This window comes from Trachypithecus francoisi, unplaced genomic scaffold, assembly GCF_009764315.1.
Source record: "Trachypithecus francoisi isolate TF-2019V2 unplaced genomic scaffold, Tfra_2.0 Lachesis_group2, whole genome shotgun sequence".
NCBI lineage: Eukaryota > Metazoa > Chordata > Mammalia > Primates > Cercopithecidae > Trachypithecus > Trachypithecus francoisi.
This window is the reverse complement of record NW_022681465.1, coordinates 140,365,377-140,371,469: the sequence shown is the minus strand read 5'-3', so window position 1 is coordinate 140,371,469 and position 6,093 is coordinate 140,365,377. Positions and strand designations below refer to the sequence as shown.

The 6,093-nt window shown below is 43.4% G+C and overlaps 1 long non-coding RNA gene across 2 annotated transcripts; it reads left to right on the top strand.

The window, feature by feature from the left end:
- Positions 1-1,780: 1,780 nt before the first annotated feature.
- On the top strand, positions 1,781-4,530 carry LOC117064575. 2 transcript variants are annotated; one of them, XR_004429540.1, is made up of 3 exons: positions 1,781-1,931; positions 2,474-2,765; positions 3,820-4,530. It is a non-coding gene; the product is annotated as an uncharacterized LOC117064575 (long non-coding RNA). The 2 variants fall into 2 exon arrangements; XR_004429539.1 differs by having other exon boundaries at positions 2,474-3,009.
- The last annotated feature ends 1,563 nt before the right edge of the window (positions 4,531-6,093 follow it).

Below are 6,093 nucleotides of genomic sequence, written 5' to 3'. Positions count from 1 at the left end.
GCTATGAACAGTTTATTCATCCTACCCATCTCTGTATCAAGCTTACAAAGGAAGTCTAATACGTGGGTTGGGTGATGTCTCCTTATATACTTATAGTAAAACTAGTGTTAAAAAATTTCCAAACAAATATAGACTCCTACACTTAGAGAGGATTTTAGGGCCAATTTATTGCCCTTCCGGTGTTTGAATCTCTCATATAACCTTCTAACCAAGTAGTCATACAGCCTCTGATTAAATACTTTCAGTAAGGAGTAACACTACCCCCAAAGATCACCTACCTTATCTTAAAATTTACTTCATGTTTGGGCCAGACGCGATGGCTCACTCCTGTAATCCCAGCACTTTGGGAGGCCGAGGTGGGCAGATCACAAGGTCAGGAGATCAAGACCATCCTGGCTAACACTGTGAAACCCCATCTGTATTAAAAATACAAAAAAAAACTAGCCAGGTGAGGTGGCGGGCACCTGTAGTCCCAGCTACTTGGGAGGCTGAGGCAGGAGAATGGCGTGAACATGGGAGACAGAGCTTGCAGTGAGCCGAGATCGAGTCACTGCACTCCAGCCTGGGTGACAGAGTGAGACTCCATCTAAAAAAAAAAAAAAAAAAAAAAAATTTACTTCATTCTTTGAATGCAGTTTTGCTTCTGTGGCTTCTACCCATTTTATCCCTAAGTTTAAAAGGCACAGAAGCATCAGTTATACAAGAAAAGCTTACAGGATTTGTGGGTAGGTGACGCCATTTACTAAAATCATTAGCACAGCTCTTAATCTTAGGCTTACTTACCCACATTTCCAGGAGAAGCAAAGAGGATACATTCTCACTACTACCATCAGGGAATGAAGAAACATGCTGTGTGTATGTGCTAAAACAAGATCAATTATAATGGAACATTTGGAATAATGACTGTCTGGGAGAAGAGAGCCAGAGGTTCTCACTTATCTGCCAATGTGACAGATGTGGCCTGTCTTTTGAGCCCAGCTCTCTCTGTCTCTCCCTCTCTTCTTTCCTATATTTAGTTCCTCACTCAATCAACCAACATGTACCAAATTATCTATCTCCTACATGCCAGGTACTAGGCTAGGTGCTCAAAGTGAGGTATATCACTTCCCTCTCCTGACCCACGCAGGCAGTTAGATCTCAAGACGCAGGTTCAGAACAGGAGGGAGAAAAAGTTCCCTTTAGATCTCAGGCTCATGCTGTGTACTCTCAGTTTGCTAGTGTCTGCACTGGAGTAAAATGATGCCTGTTTTCTATTTAGCAGAGTCTCTCATAATTGTAAGTCCCTTAGGAGACACAAGGCATAAAGAATATGGATCAGAATACAATGTAAACATTCCTGTATCCCCTAAGAAAATTCTATGTAGCAAACTTTCCAATTCTATATTATCCCTTAACCAAATCCTTTATTATTGGAAGGTAGAGTAATTCTGAATCCAGGGCATTTCTTACACTCCAGTTTTTCCTCATCCCAGCTTCTGGTGGGTTTATGTCTTGAAAGTAAACCAACACGGAAAGAATTCCCACTGAAAATTCTATAAGCCATTGGAAGGCAAAACTGTGCACATTCCAGTAGATAGCTAAAGAAAAACGGGTGCATTCTGCCCTACTTTACCCCTAGAGCCCTCACACAGTGGCAAAAGAATCAGTAACTGACAGAAGTGGAAACTGATTTCCTGGAGTGGCTTTGAAGTCCAAAGGCACCAGGGGCAGAGGTGGGAGTGGGGTGGGGGTGTGGGAGGCACTGTGACATCACTGAGCTCCCTCCCTTGGAGGCCACGGAGGTCTGAGGAAGTAGCAGGGCCTGGCAGGAGGTGGCTTGCCTCTGGGCACTGGAGGATCTGGTGAAGCAACATCTGCTAACCAATGAACACAGCACAGCATTGCTCTGAGCATCAGAAAGGGCATCCGAAGGGAGAAATGGCAGATGCCAGGTAATAGCTGACCAGATTTATTTGTTAGCACATATGGGACTCTCCCTAGGGACCCCCTGAAATAGCTTAAAGGGCCTTGCCGGGGGCTGGAGACACTGCATTAGCAGGTGCAGACGAAAGGCATTGCAATATGGGCTTTTACCAATAATGCTTCATTCTAAAGAAAGAGTGGAGGGCTGTGGGGGAACAAAGATGACAGACTCCACAGAATTACAGAATGTTGGGGCTAAAGGGGAACACAGAGATCACCTGGCATGAAATCTTTATTGCTTAAACAGGCAAACAAAAACCCAGAAAGGGGAAGGGACAGAGAAGATCACACAGCTGAGGAAGTGGCAGGAGAAAGACCAAGACTCCTGTCTAGCACATCCCCTTTCCAGGCTCTGGGTGGGTTCCACTCTTCCAGTTATACTGGAAACCTGTGTGGCTCTTGGCGACGAGCATGCTGAGCCTTGTCTTTGTAGACACTGACTAAATATGTGTGGATTGATAGTTTGGACAGCAAGGCTGACTGTTAATTTCTGCATTTGCATCTTTAACAGATCTTTGAAAGAAAGGAAGAGGGAAGAGAACAAAGGTCACTGAGAAGCTCAGTGGTGTGGGGCCTTCCCCATGCCCCACAAGGACCGGCTGCCCTGCACCCTATGTGTGGGGATCCTTGGCATACAGAGGGAGGTGGGCCGCCAGTTTATATGTGTGCACAGATTTATAGTGTGTATGATGTGATTTTGGTAGTTTCTGTGCTTCTACACAATGCATGTTTCTGATAGAACGGAAAGGAGAGAGACTTTGGACAAAGGGGCAAGCTCTGTAGAAAGAACGTCTTCGATGCAGGTAATAAAAAGGCAAGTAATAATGCTTCTCACAAACAGCCACTAGCAAGCCTGCGCCACCGCCACAGCCATAAAACACCCATGCCTGCCGTAACCCGTAACCAGCTCTGCACGATGCCCCGCCCAGCCTGCCTCCCGCATCGGCTCTGCACCAGGCTGCTGCAGAGCGCATCACAGGCTCCCTGGAGAGGGCTGCCCATCCAGAGCAGAACCTGATTACCTTTCTCTCTTCCTCAACACCGAGGGTGGGTCCCACCTGCTGAGATGGGAGAAGGAGGGTGAAACTGAAATGATCTGTCACCTTTACAAGGTTTCCAGGACAACACCATGGAGATGGGGACATTTGAATTCCCCACATTCCATCTCCCAATGCTGTGTCCTTTCTTAGAGTGCCATGGCCTCCTCAGTTCATGCTCTTTCTCAGTGTGGGGATGCTGCTTCCATAGAGCTGCCCCCCAGAGGCCTGCATGCAGACCCTCCCACATCAGTCAGTCACAGCAACTAAGAACTATTCAGAATAGCTGGTTTTACTCAACACCTAGGATAGGCCTTGCATTTTGCTAAGGGCTTTACCTGCATACCTTATTTAATTCTCACAACAAATTTATGATGCAGATACCATTGCTCAGATGATTGCTTTGTAAATCAGACAACTGGGGCCTAAATATCACATAGCTAGAAAAAGAATGTGACTCAAAGGTACAGCCATTGGCCAGAGACTATGCTTTTAGGCACTTTATTATAGGTTGACAGTTTAACCAAGACTATTCTCATAGTCAGAAAAAGTTTAATATTTGGATTTGAAGTAGGTTAAGTGAGCTGGCAAGGACATGTTGTTCTGTGAGGTTTTCCAAACCCCTTGAAATCGTTGGCTTGAATTATCTCAGCACCTTGAACTATCTACTCCACTTAGTGTTGAGTTTATACACATCACCCTGCAAAAATGCTTGGCCAGGACCCATTTTCTCCCATGAAAACAATTTTCTCCTCTTGATGGAAAGCATGCTAATGTTTATGTAACACTTGGCACTTTTCTTGTATATTCTCCCACTCAGTCCTCCAACTGGCCCTGTGATGTGGACATGGGAGGAGGTGGGTCTAATCTCACAGATGTGGAAAGGATGATTGCCTCACCTAGGAAAAAGCAAACACTTCCCACAACCTGATCACCACACAAATCGATCAACTGGTAACCACTTGGTAACAGCTGATGAAATGCTTTCTTCTTCTTCCTGAGTCCTGAAGAATCCACCAGTTAACAGCATAGAAAACTCTTCCTGGTCTATTTGCCCTCCTCTCCACCCAGGGAGGTAGAGCCTCAGAAGAAACAAGGGTTCTCTTCTCACAACAAGAGAGCAATTTACAAGATGTCCTTCGAGGGACGGAAGATCCACAGTGCCTTCATTAAAAGGGAGATGTAAACATCTGCCTCGTCTTTTGAAAACACTCCCCACTGGGAACAGAGATGACAAAGAGAAAACACAGCAAAAGGAGAGAACAATGAAATGAACAGGAGGCAGCTGCTCCAGGACAGGGCACTAAAATGTTAGTTAAGAGTGCCAGGTCCCTCAGTGGCTTCCTTGTGTCTACAAAATAAATTTCCAATGCCTGTCCAGTTTTCTTTCCGGCATGTGCTCTAGGCTCCAATCAAAATGGAAAACTGCTCCATGCACATGATGAAGGCAAGGGCTTATACACTCAAATGCCTGAAAGGCCCAGCCAGCAACATGAGGGCCTGTGCCAGTTAAGTGTAAGTAAAACAGTATACCAGGCATACTTCTAATGACTATTGACCCTCAGAAAACAGGGATCAATGAGGCTGGAAGGCAAACTGGAATGTTTCTGCCCACTCTAAAGAGGGTGGAAGTTGCCCAGCTCCAGTTAATCATGGCTCAGCTTGAAGGCAGCTTACGGCTACCAGAGCTTCTGAATGAAAAGAACCCAGCAATGCAGAAATCTACATGAAATATCCTATCATCATATGTAGACAACTGGTTCATAATTTTTTAAACATAGGCTAAACAACATATTTCTGTGAGCCAAAGCTAGCCAGACAGTAGCCAGTTTGAAGCCTTTGTCCTAATTTCTGCCTACACAACTTTATTCCTACTGTTTGAGATACTGTCTCTTCTTCCTCATTGCCTGTTCAAAGCCTATTCAACCATAACCTGAGAAAGTAGTAGAGTGCCAAGAAAAATGTCCCAAGGTTGCAGTTTTTTAAAAAATAAATAAAATGCTGGGGAAAGTGGCATAAAACTTGGAAAACAGGTCTAGTGAATATCATAGGTCTAATAATCCCCAGCATGCTAATTTCGTGAAGTGATAAAGTGGTTGTGAGCAGCAGACAGGCAGCATGGTACCAGGCGAAAGAGCAACAGCACTCCATGCTGGCAGACGGGCGCCAGTCCCAGCTCTGTCATTCACTAGCTGTGTTTCCCTAAGCAGCCAACTTCACTCTCTCAGACTTGTTTGCCTCATCTGAAAAATGGGGAATCATGTCTACCTGCCTACTTGCAGAATTGTCGTGACAATCAGATTAAGGAGTGAAAGAGTGTGAACATGCTTCCAAAATTCTAAGGTAATAAATACGTAAGTCTCCAAGGGGTAGGGGATTATTACTAACATAACTTTTTGAGGTTATTAATAAAAGTTAGAACAAGAAAAAACCTGCCCATCCCAGTACAAACAAAATGCCTTTTAAAAGCACACACCTGCTATTCATTTCCAGGACTTAGAAAAAATAAAATGTAAAAATAAAAAGTACATGCCCTTTGGCCTAGGAATTTCACTACTAAGAAATTAGCCTAAGAAAATAGTCATGTGTGACTGCATTATTTAGCTACAACTATGTTTATGGTAATATTGTTTGTAACAGGCAAAACATAAACAAAAAACAACCTCAAAACCTCTTATATGTCCAACTATAAAGAGGTTTGGTTAAACACAGCATAGTATCTCCAGGACTTAAATATCATGTACTCATTAAAAGGTCTAATACAATTTTGTGAAGGAAAAAAAATGTGTTTTGAATAAGAAAAACTTATAGAGTAGTACAATGCCATTTGTATAATTATGGTTGTACATATTTGCATAGTAAAATATTTTTAAAATTATACAACCCAAGGATAATGAGTTATCACCCTGGTAAAATCACAGTGGATTTTGATTTTCTTCTGTTTGCTTACTGATTTTTTTCTAAATTTTCTAAAGAGATTAGGTATAGCTTTTATAGTACCAAGGAAATAACCAAAGTGGTAACTGTGTCATTTTCAAAATACAAAATTCTACCCATCCTCCAAACCCCATTTGAGGAACCGCCTTGTCCACAG